Source organism: Peromyscus leucopus, chromosome 14 (assembly GCF_004664715.2).
Source record: "Peromyscus leucopus breed LL Stock chromosome 14, UCI_PerLeu_2.1, whole genome shotgun sequence".
Classification (NCBI taxonomy): Eukaryota; Metazoa; Chordata; class Mammalia; order Rodentia; family Cricetidae; genus Peromyscus; species Peromyscus leucopus.
The window spans coordinates 34,189,228-34,207,575 of record NC_051075.1 but is presented as its reverse complement, the minus strand read 5'-3'; the positions used below and the strand labels follow the sequence as shown (position 1 = coordinate 34,207,575).

Here is an 18,348-nt window from a genome sequence, read left to right as displayed (position 1 = left end):
TAGTATTTTTTGTTAAGTGTATTTTGTTAAATAGGTTTAGAAGATATATGAGGTTATATATGGATAGGCCTTCTATACAATGAAAAATAAGTCAATCTAGGAGTCCAGAAAGATCATTATAGCATGTCTCCATTATGAATCTTTGTCTCTAATCTGAGAAAACAAAAATATTCAATTGTGTGAAGGACTAAGACCCCAAAGTAGTAGAGAAACAGTTGCCAATCACTCTTTTCCTGTAAGTCTTGTCATGCTATACAAATTATTATAGGACGTTAATTTCAATCCTACCTGAGAAAAGATAAGTCATTCTCCCTTATGATTCCTCAGCACATGTTTCACGCACCCCTCTTCTTGATCATGCATGAAGCTGAGTCTCTGCCATGCTGTTATTAGGATATCCTGGTTTTGTTTGTTTGTTTGGGTGGTAGGTTTTTGGTTTGGTTTGGTTTGGTTTTTTTTTTTTGTTTCTTTGAAATTCATTCTGACACTCTTGATTCTTTCTAAGCATGATGCAGCTGCCCTTATGTTAGAGGGTCAGGTCTCTGCAATCACCACAGTCAGCAGATTGTTGTCTGAGAAGGTCAAGAGGATAGTTGGTTCAACACAATTTAGTAGCTGGTGTTGACTCGAACTTCAGGAATTTGATCCCAGTTTATTTGATTTTAGTCATATTTAAGCACAGGACAATTTGACGAAAACTTTCCTAGTGATAATTAACTCAATGCCATGTGCACAATAAAGCTTAAGGCATGACTATGGGTTCTACAGTTTGACACCTTCCATAAAGATGAGTTATATTGATTGACAAGTTCATAAGGATCTGGGAGAGGATTTAGTGTGGTCTTGGCAACAAGAATAGGGTGTAAATTACCAGGCTGTTATTCACATCTGCTTCCAGCCTTCTGGGAGGATAATAGGTTATGCACCCCTTCCTTTGAAGAAACAAGCACGTGTGCTTAGCATTCCTCGTCCCCCAAGTGCTTGTCTGTAACCACAAGGACTCTTGTGCCTCCCGCATCAGAGCATTCTTTTAGAGAACTGAAACACTGCTGTCACCACACACCGAGTGAGCAGCTTTCCATCAGCCAGCTTGTCAGGATCTGACTCTGCTTCCTGTTGTCTCAGATTATATTAAGTTGCTTATGCTTAGATTAGGAATTCTGGCAACAGCACTTTGAGATGTGGAGTCAGAAATATGCTGCTTTTGCTTGTTTTTCCTTCAATTCTTCTTTTGGTATCCATGCTGTGAAGTAAGTGACAATACTCCTTACTCTGCTTCCCTCTATTTTACCCTAGTTTCCCATCCCCATTCCTAGTAATTTATAGAATGTATAGTATGACTCCACCTTTCAAATCTGAGCATGTAATAAATCATACAGAAAAAAGAAAAATGATGTCCTTTACCCACATTCCTGTATGGCTTTGTTATCTGACATCATCATAAAAATCATGTTCACCATGCTATTTGTGAGAATATGCCATGAGAATTTGAAATGTTCCTCCAAAACTATTATCATTTTTACTTATCATTTATTCTTTCATTTGTTTTAAAATGCTGGGGGTTGAAAATGGGACCTTATGCACTCTTAGCAAACTCTCTACCACACAGCAATATCTGGAAATATTTTTACTTATTATTTTGTTATCCTTTTATATTTTCAAAGTATATTACCTTTTTCTTTTACTTTTGAGATTAAAATTTCATCATTTCTCCCTTTCCCTGTCTGCTTTCTAACACTCCAATATACCCCAGTCCACTAGACCTCAAAACTATACAAAGAATTCTAGGCAACTATAGCATGTTAAGAGTAGGAGAAAGTCTGCTCTAGGGAAGAACACACCAACTTGTTATTCAGCATCAACTGGTCAGCGTAGGAAATACATATATGAGTAATATTATACAGAGGGAGCAGATTATATTTAGAAATATATATGTTTGTACAGATACACATATGCAATTAATGAATAAAAGAAGTCATGGGTTTACTTATTATTTTGAGAGAGGGTCTAATTGAGATGCCTGATTGGCCTTAATCTTACTTCTGGTAGCTCAGACAGCCCTTTAACTTGGTGATGCCCCTGCCTCAGCTTTATGGGTAGATAGAATGAGCGACACCAGGCCCAGCTGTACCTTTCTGAAGGTATTTACTAGTACTGATATCAAAGTTTATAAGTCAGTAATCAGCATTTTATAATGGAATAAAAAACTTACTCATGACATTTTCAAAACACACAACAGTTTACTATGTTTGTACATATTTGGACCTGTTTATATTTCTTGCTTTCTCCACACAATGCTATTGTTTTCATGCTGAAATTGTACTTGAATTGAGGGATTAGAAAAGGAGGACCCTGAATAAAGAATCAGAATAAAAAGGAGAGAAGCATATTCAGGGCAGAAAGCAGGGGGAGAATGAGTAGCCATGAAGAAATTGCTGTAGCTATTGAGGGGGGAGTATTGGTGTTTGGCATGGTGGAGAGCAGAGTGCTCACAGGGAGGGACTCCTCTGATCCTCACGGTATCCCTGGCTCCTCTCCTGTTTTAGGGAACTAACTGTTCAGAGGAAGAGAGACGGAAGAGGGAGCAAATGTTTGGAGAAACACAGAGGTTTGCTAGTGTTGGAATGAACAAGTTCCTGAGATTTCCGGCTTGCATCTCTTCAGCGCTTACGTTCCTGCTGAAGCCAATTCATAGTTCTTATTTCTAACTTTTAGAATTCTCACTGTTTTTCCATCTAGCCTATGTTTTATCGAACGTGAATCATTTTTATTTGTGTCTGTCAAACCCATCACTTCTACTGTAAACTTAAGAATTACTTTATCCTCTTCTGTTCTACAGTGTGGTCAACATTTTGCTTGTCTCTGAAGTGCTGGGGAGTTTAAACCCAGACAAATTCCACCAGAAAGTTGTTGGAATATAATGCCAATCTTTAAGATGCCTCTTTCTACTCTTAAGGTGTAGCATTTTCTTTTTTGTTTCAGAATTCTTTCTTTTCCATTCCCAACTCCATAACGTATGCTTAGCACCCAGAGAACCCCAGAATTGCATATACTCAGTTACTACCTGCCATAATCTGTTTTGTTTTCTCTCAGTTATGAGCTCCACTTTGTATTCTGACTTCTCAATTTACAACATGGTATTTTCGTCCTTCCTCCCTTCCTTTCTTCCTTTTCTTTCTTTCTTTCTTCCTTCTTTCCTTCTATTCTTTCTTTCTATTTTTCTTTCTGTTTTTGTTTGTGTTTCAGTGACAGGGCTTAACCTGGTACCTACTATATAGACCAAGCTAGCCTTGGACTTACAGAGATCTGCCTTTCTCTGTCTCCTGAGTGCTGGAATTAAAGATCTATACTACCACACCTGTTTGTATTTCTAATAATTTTAAATTCAGTAATGCTATTTGCTTTCTCTCTCACTCACTGTTGTATACTATAATCTGTATCTTAACTAGAGTATGCTTTGATGGTCACTTATAACACACACATGCAACCCGGAGTAGTGAATCACCCACCATTTGCTATGGTTCTCATATCTTAGTAGGAACAATGTTCTTTCATTAAGAAAGATGTCTTCTTTGTGTTCTCACAATTGGATTCGAGTCCAAGATTAGTTGCCTAGCACATTGTAGCAAGTTAGACACTTTCATGCCACTAATTTCCCTTAATTTTAGGGAAGTGTTGCTCCAAACTTTTTGTGTGCTTTATGCATGTTCAAGACTTTAAGCAAAACACATCAGATGTGATAGTTTTCTTCTGCAAATGGCTTTGTTTACAGGTCACCAAGGAGAATTCTCTTGTTTGTTAATAGAGTGAAGGCCATCTTTCTGCATTTGTTGTCTAGAACACAAAACATAGGCCTTATCCCTCCCTGCATGATGTAGAGAAAATTCTTACATGTTTCCACAGTTTGTAGCAAGAAGTAGATCTTGTGGGTGTCATGAAGAAACCACTGAGAATGAGAGTTTGTACCATTGGGTATTCACGCTAAATTCTCAGTTACATCTTGGTAGCTAAGTCATTATGTATGTGTGTGTGTGTGTGTGTGTGTGTGTGTGTGTGTGTGTGTGTGTAGGTACATATATATGTATGTGTGTTTATTTGTATGTAAATATATAAGTATATGATTGTATGTGCCAGTATGCTTGTGTGTGTATGTGATTGCATGTATGTGTGTATATGTATGTGAGTGTGTGTGTGTGTGTGTGTATGTGTTCCAGTAAAAACCAAAGAGACTCACCCACTAAAAAATAGTAATGAAATCTTAGCTTTATTTTTATCACTAGGCTTTTCCCAAAGACTAACCGTTTTAGTACTGTAGAAAGTACTTTAATCATTTATAAGAAAGAATTGTCATTTGAAAATAAAGAAAAATATATTTCTTGAACCACAACACATGTTTATTTTATGGCAGGTATCTTAGTTATCATAGTTTGTGTTTTACTATAATGAACTGCCACACGTAAGTAGGTATGCACACATGTATGTACACATATGCATGTTTCAATGTATGCACACATACATGACTGACACAATTTTTAGAACCATTTTAATGGTTCTAAGTCAAATGAGGACCCTTTGGGTAATGGGAAAAGTTGCTATTAATAACCCTTAATGTTCATTTCCTAGGATGGATCTAAAAATCAGTATATGCTCTTAACTAAGCTTTCTAGGTTATTATCAGTAGAAAAATCAGACACATTTAACATATTATACTAAGAAGTATAGATTATATCATTTGCTTCTACTGCCTTCAAGAACAGATCAATCTTTTACAATAAAACACAGATTACTACCTATGTTTTGACACACCTGAGCAGTGCATTATGGGAGATATAAGTAGCACACTGAACATCTACTGCTATCTTTCCTGTAGATGACTTGGGTGGAAACTTTAAATCCTTTAGAAAATGAAAATGTATTGAAAATCCATTAGTAGCTTATTGAAGATTAGCTAGGCTGAAGAAAAATTAATGATTTTTTTTATTTACAAAGTGGAGGACTGAGTCCTAGCATTGTGTGTGCTGTCCATACAGCCATCTGCCACAGAGCCATATGCTAAGACCTTAATCATGAACTTGATCAATCTACAGGTGAGAATTCAAAAACAAATCTAAGTGTTTTAAGGGAAGGTTAGGGTATTCAGAGAAGGTGGTTAGGATATTCTTGGATCTTGTGCTGGCAGATACATAGGTTGTTTCCCTCCAACATTGTTTTCCTGCTTTATGTGGCCATCAGTGTTGAGCAAACCCCCCCCCCCCAGTGCTTTATAATTAAGTGGAGTAGCTGGACTTCAGGTAGAAGCCTTGTGGAGGCTTTGTTAGTAAAAACAATGAAGACACAGATGTGGAGGGACCTGCTAAAACTTATTGTACAAAAGCCTTTTGTAGCCAATTGTGCATAATTGCATTCTGTATGTGACACTCTTCTTGAATGGAGAACAATTGATATCTTTGAGCCATCTGCTACTTTGTGTCTGTGCCAAGTGCCAACACCATAGGCAAAAACAGAGGTGAATGAGCTATGGTGTGCAATGTTACTCATTTGGAACCTAATTCTTAAGCAAATCTCTCCAGGCTGCAAAATATAACAAAATACAGTGACACTTTTTAGTAGATAATGATAGTGCTAATAATAGTTTTCACAAATCACTTGGAGCAATGTGAAAATAAAAAGGCTTGTCTTAGAGCCTTGTATTCCTTATAGGGAAATTTCCCAATTCCCAATAGCCGATGCTGACTCTCAGGAAGGAGGATAGCAGTCATGTTGGTGCAGCAGAATGAGCTGTGGAGGCCTCTGGTTCTTGTATCAAGTATACGCTTTCCACATAGAGTGCCTGATGACTGAAATTATGTGAGGTCTATTCACCTGTTATTTCCTTGATCAATATATCTTATCACCTCTTGTAAATCACTGTTACTCAACTCCTTTAGCACCACAGAACACTTGTCAAGAAAAATGACATGTCCATTGCTCAATTTTAAACATATATATATATATATATATATATATATATATATATATATATATATATATATAGAGAGAGAGAGAGAGAGAGAGAGTCTATGTACTTCTGAATTTTCAATACATTGAAGTAAGGGAGATAGGAACTATCAAGGAAACTGAAATTCACCCAAATTTAAAGTCTTAATAATGTTAAAATCAGTGTAACCTAACATCTCAAATTTTAACTGGAGTCTAACTTGAGTAAAGAAGTTAAACATGAACAAATAATTGCATTCATACAAGTGCAAAATCCTCTTCACTCAGTCTACTTCTTTTCAAGAAAGAAACTTATATTAAGGGATATGTGCTAGATTTTTCAAACAGAAAACAAACTAATAAAAGGTAATGTTGATTTTACACACACACACACACACACACACACACACACACACACACACACACACACTGCGTTCTGAAAATATTTGTTTTCATCACTCCTTTCTAGTCACTTTTACATCTTCTTTCATTAATCTTTATAAAGTTTCATTGAATAAATACAAGCTTAATGGCACACACCTGTCCTTACAGCCCCTAAGAGGGGAATTCAGAAAGATCCAGAGTTCAAGACCAACCTGAACTTTAAGCTACCTAGTAAGTCTTAGGTCAACCTGGGCTGTGTGAAACTCTGTCTAATTTTTGATTTAAAAAAAAAAAGAAAAAAGAAAAATAACTCATTGAGAAAGACAAGGAAAGTCTATTTATGAAATTTCCCAAATGTAGACAAGGGAAATTTGTCCCTGACTTGGGCCTGTTATCTAATCCAAAATCTTTAAAACAGTTTCCATTTGTGATTCATTTTCACTCAAGAAAACTTCTTGTATTGTCAGGTACACTGACATATAAAATAGTTACACATGAAAAATTTAAAGATAACAAGTCATAGAGAATTTTATTTTAAAACAGTGCATTAAAACACATGTACTTTTATTATTTATCAATAATGAAAGCAGACTTCTATACTAATGAACTGGATACAGTGGTTTATGTTTGCATGAATAATTTCATCATGCATGAATATTTGCCACTGCAGGGCAAAGAGAGTCCTCAATGTTTTCCAGAGTTGACTGATATTCTTTTATAATCATTAGTGTTGAGAATGCTGCTTTTGCTCTTAGATGTGGCATGAAAGTGCAGACATATATTTAGCAGCCTTTCAGAAAATGTTGGAAATTCCAACTGAATCACCAAACCTAAGTGATTTGACAATTTTTTTAAATGAAAAGTCCTCAACTCTGACAATAGTTTTTAAAATCTAGCATTTAACACAATATAATCAAATAGTTACTTGCTGTGGAATGATAATTAAAAACATTAATAATCTTTATTTTTTATAAGTAAACTTTATTTTATATTTCTATAAGAACAGAAGACTCATCATGTACTATGAAAATATCACAGTTCATAATGTACAGTAGATTTACAAGGGACATAAGATACTGTAGGCAGTGTCTGGTGGCACCACATGGTTTGATGGATGTGAATGTGCGCTTGTGTCTTGAAAATCAAGGCTATAGTGAAGTCACGTGGGCGACACAGTGAGTACTAGTAAAATTGCTGTACATCCACTGTGTCTTTGATTTGGAATTAGTTTTTGATGGTAATGTATTACTGTTGTCAAACATTTCATGACCCGGTGTGAGCTCTTGACCCACAGTTTAAGAAGTTGGGCTCTAAACTATTAGCTTGAGAACCAATCTAACGCTTCAGGATCCTTGACTATAGCTGTGCCCTTTTCTTCTGAATTGAGTTATAATTCTCCAAAGCCCTAAAGAAAAGACAAAATGAATATGAAAATAAAGCAAATGGCTGAATATTGAAAGAACAAGCTCCGTTTTAAAATAATACTTTGTGGTAAATTTGGCAAATACCTATTCAGAGACTTAAGGATTAATTGTAGTTTAGAATTACTTTTCTTAGTTCTGACTTAAAGTTTTGTCAGCGTTAGAATAACTAGATTCATGGCAACCAGAAAAAAATGGAACGTGGGGCTGTGTATAAAATTTGTATTTTTGATAACAAAATCACAGCATGGAAGTAATTCCTGCTTCTTTCAGAGTTGGCAATTGCAAGTGTTTATATTCTGATTTATATTATGATTTCATTTATACTCTGTGTGTATTGATTAGGATTTACATATCTGTGTTGTGGATAAGAATACTTTTTCTCACTGTTCTTAAAATCATAAAGAATGTGTTTAAAGGAAAGCCAAACTAACTGAAGAAATGCCCTCCAATATGTTCCCAGCCCTTGCTGCAGCCTTGTCTCTATGTTAGTCCAACACCTAAATCAAAGGCCATTTTGGAAGATCTTTTTTAGAAAAAGATAGAGAAACAACAAGTCAATGTATACTAGAAAAATATGGTAGAAATAGAATTAGGACAGTTGTTTCTTAGAGATAATAATTTCTGACTGTTCTTCTACAACAAATAAAGACTTGAAAATTAGTGTAAGTTACCCATGTGAAAAATAAAACCCTATCTAGAGTTTAGTGTGTTTGAAACACATGTACAGAAGCATGACTGAGGATATAGGTACTGATCTGCATAGGGACTGAAGTGTAGAGTTCTCCCTGGAGACATCCAGTGGAACCATATAAAACACACTGACGAATTTGTTAGGACATTCTATTCCCACTACTAAAGACTGCAGTATTATGTTCATACTTGATAATGTCAATTATTATGTTAAATCTATACTCATAAATAAGTTAATATTCAGATTCCTTTTATTGAACATCATCTTAGTAGGTATGATGAAGGGAACCGTTTGTTGAATGAAAATAATTAGCAGAAATTCTCATCATCTCCCTTGCCTTTTGAGTCTTAAAAATAAGAGCTATAATGGTAATTAAAGTCTAGCACACATCTGAATCTCTTCTCTTCCAGCATATAGTTTTCCCAAGTCTAAAGGTTTTGAAATTGTAGACATATTGTTGTCACTGAAAACCTGGCCTAAACCAGAGACTGAAGTTCATTCCTGCAAAGCCCAGAGATTTAAAAAAAAAAAAAAGAAAGAAAGAAAAAGAAAATACAAGTACTGACATGTATGACATTTAGTTTGTAAAACTCTAAAACTGCTATTTGAGACATGCCCACATTTTATGTTTTGTTTAGGGTTGTTTTAGATAGAGTCTTACCATATACTCATGTATAGCCTGGTATTTGCTATTTAGACTAGGCTTGCCTCAAACTCACAGAGATCCTCCTGTTTCTGCTTCCTAAGTGCTGAGATTAAAGGTGTGTACCATCACACCAGCTAATATGTGTCTATTTTGACAGAAGTCTTTTGATTGAAATTTGCTGGAAGCAGACTTAAAGATATTTTTTAAATATGTTTGTTGACATTGAAATGCAATTGTAGATTCTATTAATTTCAAATACCTAAAATATGAAATATAAGTAATGTTATTTAAAAATAAAAAATTACATAACCATTTTGAAAAATACTTTCCTCAGGAAAATATTAATAGAATTATTTTAGAGAAAGTTTAATAAATGATAAATAATAAACTTCTCATAATTGAATTGATAAAAACTAATAAAGCACAGTTTTCCTACTAAAATAATTATTTTTCTTTATGTTACTCATTATGTTGCTTTAACAGTATCTCTCTTTAAAATTTTCAAAGACTTATATTTTACTTTAAAAATATTTTAGACTCATGTTTCAAGGGATGAATTTTTAGCTCTACCAACACATATAAATTAATAGGCCAGTTGATAAATATTTCAAAATGTACAGCAGTTAAATAATTTAGGGAACCTGTACAAGGTTTAGAAGGAAGAGTCCATGGTTATTCTAGTTGCAATTTTAATGTCAGTACTTACAGTGTGTGGTAACTTGCGTTTACTGGGGGGCACACCATAGATTACTGCTCAGACACAGTTTAGACCAATTAAAGGCCTTTATTCCAGCTGGCTGGGACTACACTCGGGTTTTTCTGGACCCAAGTGTAGCTCCTAGCTTTTAGAGCAAGGAAATTTAAAGGCAAAAAGCACATCCTGGTATCTTGCTCTGTAGTTGCAGAGGGAAGATTTGCACAAGCAGGCAGTTTAACAGAGGCTAAGAAACGTTAGATGGGGCATCTTGACCTCAGGTTTCTAGAACAAAGGTGGGTAATTTTCCATGTGATTCTCCATCAAGGAGATCAAATTCTAGTTAAACCTGAAATACCCTCAAGTTTTTACCTGAGATACAAGATGGCAGAACCTCTGCACTGTCTTGCCCAGTTACAGTATTCTAATATTTTATGTATAGCATCTACAGAATAAAGTATACATTTTTGAATGAAAAACTAACATACAGTAAGAGAATGAATTTTATTATATTTAGAGGGTTTTGAAAGGAATGAGTGATACACAAATTTGGTTTTCTGCATATTACATGTTGCTGACTTAAGAAACTTTGTGTTGTGTGGGTATTTATTATTCTATCACTATTGCCTACATGCTTTCTTCCTTATCATGTCTATGATTTCATTTATAGACATGCTGTTAGAAAGGTAGTTCCAGATTACTAGCCTTGGAGACCATTGAAGATGGACCCCCTCCCTCAGGGTTGGCTGTGGACCCTTACCCCCTTTCCCTGGGAACTACAACAGCCCCTCCTTAGAATTTAAATCGCCATATGAAAAGGTGCTGGTAGCAGGGCTTTGTGAGGGCAAGTCCCTTTCTGCTCCTCCTTTTAGGCATGTAGATACCAGAGTTCTACCGCTGGCCCTGAGTGGAGGCCATTCCATACTATTGTCTTCTCTTATGAAGGTTAATCTAACTGGGCCTGTCAATCATCTTCAGGAGATGACTCACTCGTCCTTCCCAGGAGTAGCTTTTGCAGCTGCTGCCAGAGCTTCTCCCATGAAGCACTGCCGAACCTGTTGGCTTTTGCTTGTCCCATTTCTTCTTGTTACGCATGCTTGTTTGACCCTCTGAGCTTTCCCCCCCCCCCCCAAGCCTTCCCTCCCTTGGGGCATGCAGCCTCTTGCCAATCTCAGTTGGTTAATCTGCCATCTTCCCTGGACTCACCTGCACAGCTGTCTTCCTCTTTCATCCCCTCCTTAGGAGGTCTCTGACTTCCCAACCTGCCCTTGTGGTTTTTCTCTCAAATGCTAATAAAAATAAAACCTTGAGCTTCCTTTTGAGTCCATTTCAAAATTATTTTATCAATGAGATGAAGAACTCCGAAGGGAATTCTAATATCCCCAGTAGCAGCGTTTTCCTCTGTGGTACGGTTCAGATCTACAGATAACAATGCCTAGTGGCTGTGAGCAAAATACATTCTCCGTCAGTGTACAGCATCCACGTCTGGAATCCTAACCCTTCTCCAAAGTTAAAGACACTTGCCTACATTCCCCTTGTGTTATGATTTAGTGGTAAACACTCTCTCCTCTGTCACACTTTCCCTGCACACACACACACACACACACACACACACACACACCACGGGTTAATGTTTTGGGACATTTCTTTCCAGCTTCCAAAATTTTTTTCATCTCGAACTTGTTTCTTAACAGCCGTTTCCTCACAGTTACAAGAAACGTTATGAATACACCACACCTTCTCTCTAATCAAGTACTTCTTTAAAAGCCAGTGTTAAATCTCCAACCCTGGGGCAAGTGGTTGAGGTGCCTATTTAACATATCAAAGTGAATCTGGCCACCAGATTCTCCCAGAGTCCCTCAGTTCCTACCTGTTACAGTGTCCTCTGGCATCCGTACCCTGAACTCTCCAGGCCCAGGGGCTAAGGCTTCTCTTCCCTATGTAATCCAGCCATTTTGGTTACCTGCCCTTTTTGTACTTTTGCCCTCCAGGCTGCTGCACGGAGTCATGCTGTGTTATCCTCCCCTACCCCCACCCTCCACCTACACTCTCTGCTGTGCCAGCTCAGCCTGGTCATGTCCACTCTGGACTCTCCCAAAAGTCTCTGCCTCTGGATATGCTCTCCCACATATCTATCATAATCTTTCTCCTCCACCATACCTAGGAGCTGTCGTGTCCTTTCCTTTTTTTTATTTCTTTTCTTCATTCAGGTCATAAGAAACTGTGGTCACTCCACCACACCCTAATATTCTATTCTGGATAATCTGAGCAACAGTGCTCAATTGTGACCATCCTCACCTCCACTTCACCTTTCTGAAATTCCATTCAACATCTCAGATTTAGTGTTTAAATGTTCTTGTAACCCTTCCTAGGCTTCCTATGGTAGACCATAAACCCTGTGAGGAGATGACCTGTAGATACTGTTTCCTACAATTCCTGTAACACTGATATACTTGTAGTAGTGTTAAAATTTTGTAAGCATATATATTCTTGTCTAACAAAATTTCCAAGTTCAATACTGTTATTAGTTCGACCTGTCAGATTATACACAGGATTCAGAATCTAGTATTTTCTTAATGGGTAGGGGAAAAAATGCCACACAGTTCTCTATGGTCTCAATACATATTTATTTATTACATATGTATGTGCTAGAGTTTTAATAAGGCTCTTTAAAATCAGACATGGTCAAAAGTATTACAAATGTGAGATGCATATATTTTTACAAAGAGACAGTGTTGAACACTGACTTATATGTACATACTATCAATATATTTTTATATACAGAAAGTCTACAAAATGACCTATTGCAAATTTTGTATGTGAAAATAAACATCATTACTAAAACACTGCAACTGTTTGGAGATTTAAAAAAATATATGATCTTGCCTCCGAGCCATCCTTGAAGAGAGATTTTGCACATTTAATAGGGAACCTATCACTGTTCCCTGTGTCTTTCAGGGTGTCAACTATGTGTTCTCAGAGGCCATGGGACAGCACCTCTCCTGTCACCAGTGGATCTCAAAAGCTAAGGCTACAGCTCCACAGTCACTCAATAGAAAAGAGTTTATAACACACTGAAGAGTGATTTTCTTCTTTGGTCCTAGCTCTTCTATGGAATTTAGTGACAATGTCTGCTGTCTTTGGTGTACTTGTTGATGGTTTAGGGTTATTTAGAGCCCAACCACTGTCAGCAGCTCAACCCACTGCCCTCTAAATTGCTGCTCATAATTTTCCCTGTCATACAAATCCCTTCAGTGTCGTGCTTGCTAGAATGTTAGCACCTACGGTAGATGTTTTTCTTAGATTATAACAAAGAATCCGTTCTGCAGAATAATTAATCATCTCCTATGTATGAGCAGTTCCTGAGAAATTTTTTATTCAGTTTTTATCTTGGTTAGAATAGGGGAAAGACCACATTAACATTAACAGCAAGTGGTAACCATATTATGACATAATTATACTGATATTAAAATTAGAATCATTTGGCATTGTATCCTTGCTTTGTTTTGCTTATTTTTTTTCCTGTGGGAAGTTTTACAAATAAATACAAAATGTGTGAAGGATGCTTTCATATTCAAAGAAAATAAAACATGGTATTGCTAAATAGAAAACACTCCAAAGAAAGCCATAAACTATGAGCACAAGAATAAAAAAAAAAAAAATCCCAGAATATCTACTTTCCCCCGGGACATATAATCTGTTAGTTGTTACTCCTAATCACTGAGCTGAAACAACATCTGACGCTCTGGCTTAAGATATGATATTGTAATGCTGTCACTAAGTTCTTAATAACAATTTTGATGATTTCCCAATATTTCTCCCAATTTCTAGAGACTTAAGGGGGGGAAAAACTTTATTTCTTAAGTGCCAACTAAGATAAATGTAAATGGTCTGTCTTGTCTGCATGTGCTTTGTAATGGGTGTATAGACTTAGATGACATTTGCCTAACAAAGAATCTATTTTCTAAATTAAATAGTTATTTTGTTAGACTCATCAACATATGGAATGGTGAATTATAATTGACTTTAAGGCATAAGGGTAGTTATTTCAGCTACATTTTTCTTACGCTAACATTTTCCAAATTGAAGTTATTATCAAATTACCACCTCATTTTCTAGCATAGAAATGCAATAGATTGTCTAATTTTGACTATTGTGAACAGAAACAAATTAATTGTTTTGTGTATTAAGATTTTCCTATCTTTTAAAAATAAAACCACTCTCATAATGAAGTCACAAATAAAATTTTTGGACATTTATACTAAGGTAGTCAATCAGGTGAACCTCTGCCTTGTCTCACAGTACATGTTTCTCGGTGAAATTTTATACAGTTAGAAAAACAAAGCCATGGAGCTTTGCTTAAGGTTTTATGCTTTCACTGTCAATTATATTTTAATACATTTATCTACCATACAAATAGAAAAACCTATGACAGAGTTGAAAAGCAGATAGTTTTATATATTCTTCCATAACTCACACCTCATTTTGCCTGCATTCTGTCCTTCTTGTTTAATATTACCCCTTCTTGGTTTCCTACACCAATAGTTACAGCTGTAGATAGATAGATAGATAGATAGATAGATAGATAGATAGATAGATAGATAGATAGATAGAGATACATAGATAGATAGAAAAAATACATACATACATACATACATAATAGATAGGAGGCCAGTATCTTCAAATAATACCATAATTTTCTTCTCCAGTCCTAGAAATTCTCTAGGGTGCTGCAAATTTCCACAAGATGGACAATTTGATAGCAGTAAGCATGCAGCCACTGTGGCATCACACAGATTATTTTTTATTGACCTAAAAGTCTTCTGTGTTTCACCTGTTCATAACTCCTTCCTCTCTTAATCCCTAGCAGCAGCTAATTTTTTTACTGTTTTTATGGGTTTTATCTTTTTCAGAATGCCATATATATATATATATATATATATATATATATATATATATATATAAAATAAAGAAAGCAAACTCCATATGGAGTTTCTTCGATGCCCTTTATCTTCTCTGAAGTAAATTGTCACTGCCAGGAGCAGACATGTCTCACTGTCATGAAAAGCCTTAGGTTTTTAAACATATTAAATGCTGTATTCTGTCGGTCTTTGAAGTGTTTGAAGACCATCTATCAAGCTAAATATATCTGCATATGACCTTGAAAACATACCTAACATGATGTTTGACTATTATAAATGACTATTAATCTGTATTTAATTACACATTACATTTTTAAATGAGCTGCATAAAAACAATATCTTAAACAAGAGTAGGAATATACTTACAGTTACAAAATTAACTTTAAATCTGTACCAATAAACTAAAATCCATACCAATGTGAAATATTTAAGATTAATAATTGTTTTTTGGATTAAAGTAAATTCAATAATCTACCCTTTCATTCTATCATTTCTATATCCCCCTTTTCTTTCTAAAATGAGATCCTTGTATCTCATCTCCTTTGTTCAAATTTTTTCCTGACTATTCCCATTAACAACTTGTAATACCCCCCCTTAAATGATAATAAATATCCATAACCCAGTTTTAGGAATGTGGGTGTGATTTTCTAGACTACTTCCTGTTGATTAGGGGCACTGGTAATCTTTGGGGGACCCTAGGAAAATTTAAGATTATGGTCAAGTCCTGACTAGAGTATTCTGTGAGACTAGATCATCTCAGCCAGCACCCTTGAAGCTGTTCTGGATGCAGAATACTGAAGAGACCATAACAGAGGCATTTTGAGATACTGGATCACCTGAGTCATCCATTTGCATTGGTGTCTGGTCCCTTGCTCTGAAAATACATAAACTTTTAAAGGTAAAGGTAACATACATACATATCTGCATTAATACAAGTATAGATTCTGCGTTGTATGTAAGTCAGCCAAAGATGATTTTTTTTGTTGTTTTATGTTTAAGCAGGTAAAATATATATCATGTGTCTTGTAGTTCTTTTAGGTTTATTTTTATAAGTCTACAGTCAGAATTTCAAGGGGTCTTCTTTGATTAAACATGATTTTCTTTAACCCAGAATAAATCCACAGCCTCTCATTTCCAAAATAAATGAAAGCGTAATCTCTACCCCAAAGTAACACATCTTTGACTTAAATTTTGAAGTCAAGATAACTTTAAAACATATAGGTTGGTTGAATAACCCAGTGTCTCCTATCAGTCAGAAAATGCAAAGACAACACAATAACATACAAGATCTAGACTCTCTGTGAATTTTCCATCTTTATGTGGCTTATTTCTTTTATATTACTTTATTCCCTTTTTATTATATATATATATATATTTAACATATAACACATACACACATATTGATTTTTTTTTGAGATAGGGTCTCTCTGTGTAATAGCCTTAGCTGTCCTAGAACTAGCTCTATAGCCCAGGCTGACCTCAAACTCAAAGAGATCCATCTACCTGTGGTGATATATTGTGTTCTCTAATAAAATTTGCCTGAAGATCAGGGAACAGAACAAGCTACTAGATTAAACATAGAGGCCAGGCAATGGTGGCACATAACTTTGATACTAGCATTTAGGAGGCAGAGATCCATCTGGATCTCTGTGAGTTCAAGGCCACCTTGGACTATATGAGATTGGCTTAGTCTAGGAGAAAAACAGAGCCAGGCAGTGGTGGCACATGCCTTTAATCCCAGTACTTGAGAATCACATGCCTTCAGTCCTAGTACTTGGGATCTCACACTTTTAATCTCAGTATTTGGGAAACACACAGGCCATTAAATCCCAGGGAAGGAAGTGATGGCTGAACAGAGAAAGGTATATAAACCATGAGGGGACAGGAACTAAAGTCTTTTCAGCTAGAGAGCTTTTGTCTGAGGACTCAGAGACATTCAGTCAGAGGATTCGTGGAGGTGTCGAGGTGAGACATGGCAGTGGCTTATTCCTTTGTCTCTCTGATCTTTCAGCATTTACCCCAATATCTGGTTCCAACATCTACTTCTGTCTCTTGAGTGCTGGAATTAGAGGTGTGCCCCACTACCACCTGGCATTAGAACTATACATACTCTTTCTCTTCTCTCTCCCAAGCCAACACATATCTTCAAGCATATTGTGACCCTTTTAGAGGCTCTTTTTGTTTGAATCTGTCCCTACTTTGCATCTGTAACCTCTTCTGTCTGTATAAGCAAAAGTATTGCTGTGTAACTTAAACCATGGCATGCTGGCCCCTGGCCCCTCCTCCTTGGTTCCCTGAGAGTTTAGTCTTATGGCAGAGGTACATTTACTGCCAGCTCTGAAGCCATGTTTACCAGCCCATCTCAAGGAAGTTTCTAGGTCCATACCAACACCAAGTAGCATGCCTCCCACTGCTCATAAATACCATTTAAGTGTTTGGTAGCAGGGCCTCTTAAAAGTGCCACCCATTTTTGTCACTAGCTTGGAGCCAGGGAACTGTCTCTTAAAGGAGTTGTACCTCTGGTCACTGCCAGCAAACAGCCCACCCGAGAAAATACAGCTACTAAGAAGCCATGCTTAACTTTGCTCTTGCGTGTCTAGAATCCCTCTTTAAGCTGTCAGGTTTTACATGGAAATTCCAGTCCCATGTTGGAATGCCATATGCAGACAGGGGTTTCTCTCCTGCCTGCCAGTTCCCAAATAACCACTCAGAGGGTTAATATTACTTATAAATGCTCAGCCAATAGCTCAGACTTATTATTAGCTAACTCTTATATCTAAGTTAACCCATATTGCTTATCTATGCTTTGCTGTGTGGCTCATGGCTTGTTAGCTCATTTTTCTACACTTCCTGCTTCCTCAGTGGCTGGCTGGCATCCCCTCTGACTCTGCCCTTCCTCCTCCCAGGGTCTTCAGCATCTGGCTCTCCCACCTATACTTCATGTCTGGCTACCGGCCTGTCAGCTTTTTGTTAACCAATGAGAATAATACAAATTCATAGTGTACAGAAGGATTATTCCACAGCAAACAGTGACTTTATGAAACAGATTTCAATTTTAATAAAGACTAACTTATTATTTATTCTATAGAACATGCCTTTGATATAATATCCAGATGCCACCACAATGAACCAGTCTATCTACTTGTTCTCATATGATATTTTCTAAAAATTATTTAGCTATAGATTTTGAAATTGTATACCTTGTATTTGAACCTAAAATCTGTAACCTGAAATATGTGTGAGGTGCTTGAGAATATACATACTTGAGGGATTGTCTTCAGATGTCAGGCAGAGAAGCAAACCATGAAGAGATGATAATGGAAATCTGGTTCAGATTGACTTTATCAACCTGGATAAAGATTTCTAAAGAGTCTGATGTTAGGTGGTTTACTCCCAACATATTTAAGCCCAGTATAATTTGAAAAATGTTTCCTGGTGTAATACAATCCCCATTGCACAAGGAATGTATAATTACATTGACACTTGACTCAGGGTACATGTCATTTCTTCCAAGAAAATGGGTTCTGGAGAGATGCTGCCTGTACTAGCTCAAGGGTCTAAGGTCTGACTTGATATCAGTCACACAGATAGGGTAGAGATCAATTGGACTA

At 36.3% G+C, this 18,348-nt stretch overlaps 1 protein-coding gene across 1 annotated transcript in view; it reads left to right on the top strand.

The window, feature by feature from the left end:
* The window catches only part of Mdga2 (MAM domain containing glycosylphosphatidylinositol anchor 2), a 779,363-nt gene that overhangs the window by 645,552 nt on the left and 115,463 nt on the right, over positions 1-18,348 (top strand). The gene's annotated exons all lie outside the window — the stretch shown is intronic.